The 1,954-nt window shown below is 29.6% G+C and overlaps 1 long non-coding RNA gene across 1 annotated transcript; it reads right to left on the bottom strand.

The window, feature by feature from the left end:
- Positions 1-172: 172 nt before the first annotated feature.
- LOC111365498 lies at positions 173-1,948 on the bottom strand. Its single transcript, XR_002697471.1, has 3 exons — positions 1,810-1,948; positions 1,373-1,425; positions 173-1,040 (listed from the first exon to the last, which is right to left on the bottom strand). It is a non-coding gene; the product is annotated as an uncharacterized LOC111365498 (long non-coding RNA).
- Between the last annotated feature and the right edge of the window lie 6 nt (positions 1,949-1,954).

Here is a 1,954-nt window from a genome sequence, read left to right as displayed (position 1 = left end):
CTAACCATCCCGAATCACCTTAGTGGACTGGACTCGACACGTGTCGTGCGCCGATGATAGTTACCAGTTGAACGCTGTACCCACTACCAAGGCAACCTTGACTTATTTGACTAGAAAGTATTTTTAACAAAATTTTGACAGAATTCCCCCTGAAATATGAACTAAATTCACCTGAACAATAACCAATTTTTCCTCAAATTAATACCTATAATATAAAACAGGATAAGCCAGTTCCTCAGAATACCAACTATTCAAATAAAATGCTGATCATTCAATATTTACTTACTTTACAACCAACAATCCTCAAATATACCAAATACGTCAAATATGTAATGAGCCCATGATGAATTATTTTTTATTTAAGTTACATGTACCCCAAAAGAACACACGCTGTATAATCTGATAAAGGATATCATACAACCTACTAAGCGTGTCTCAATTCGGTGGTTTAACAGGCTCCAAAGTTGCTCAATTCAACTACTATCTAATAAGAAAATGGTGAAAAGATGTATGTTCTTATAACTTAGTGAGTAGATATTTTGCAAATAAATATATTTTTCTTTTATCCATATATTCTGAAAATTCAAACTCTATTAAAACTTTGAGAATTTCTAAAATCTGGTAACACTTTTAAAACTAAACATGATTGCATTATAAAATTCTTTGTTCTTAATTCTGGATAAGCAACTGTAAAGTATAATGACATAATTAATCTGATATCCATGAAAATCTATGAAATATTATTGCTACTCAATACTATAAGCTAAAAGATTTATTCTGAAAACTGAATTAACTGAATTCTATATTCTAAAATCTGATAAACTGTAAATATACCGAAAAATTCCACCAAAAAGGTACCTTATGAATAGCATTACTCATGTACAGAGTAATCTCGATGTACAAGACAAGTTCATTCACATTTGATAATCTGGTCGTACGTACGCAGAGCTGCCCCAAAGGCTAATCACCCTAGTACATGGTCCAAAGCCTATGTGTGTACGAGAGTGGGTCCTAGAGACCTCTGATAATCTGTTCATACACTATAGAAACACATTCACAATATTGCAGAGCAGGTAAAATCACCATAACTAGTTATACACTGTGGAAACACATTCACACCAGTGCAGATTGGGGTAAAATCACTTGGGTACTTTCTGGTGATTTTAAAATAACTTTAATTATGCTGAAACATTTAATATTCATACAACTTACTAATCAAATGATTTAACTGAACTGAATTAAACATTAAAAAGAACTAATTATAAAATCAATTTTTTTTTCGAAAATCATGCTATCAACTTAACTTTATAAAATAAGTAACTTCAAAATTTAATGAATACTTGTTTCTGAAAATTAAGTTTTATCCACTCACCAAGACAAGCTGCTATGAATATCAATAAGCTTTTCCAATATCTTAATCACCACCTGAAATGTGATACAAAATGACCCATTTAACAACTATCATACTATGTAGCTCTTAATATTTAATAACTAAAAACCAAAATTAGATTTCTCGATACTTGAATAATTTTTCTAAATTTTCCTTTAATCAATTGGAGCTATTTCAAGTTTTCAATACCTTCACAAATATGTACATATCCAAGTTTACCTTCATCCCAAACATAGAAACAATTTCTTCTTCCATTATTGTGAAACTTGAATTCTCTCTTGCACCAATTTAAGTTACATCTTGACTATTATATTAATTCTTTCAAGTGTCTGTTTCATCAATATTATAATTTTCCCAAGCTATCTTTTCTCAAGTATTCAATTAGAAATCTAGGGTTTACTAAAAATAATATTACTAACCTTGATTAAATTGGAAATTTATCCATAAAGCAATTTAAGCAAGAAATTATACTCCTTTCACTAAATCTGCAAATTAAACCCACAAATTTAACCAACTAATTAAACAGTAGAAATTTAACATCATAATACCAAAAAACATTTAATT

This window comes from Olea europaea, chromosome 17 (assembly GCF_002742605.1).
Source record: "Olea europaea var. sylvestris chromosome 17, O_europaea_v1, whole genome shotgun sequence".
Classification (NCBI taxonomy): Eukaryota; Viridiplantae; Streptophyta; class Magnoliopsida; order Lamiales; family Oleaceae; genus Olea; species Olea europaea.
Note: the sequence above shows the minus strand (reverse complement) of the source record. Positions and strands in the feature narration are given on the sequence as shown.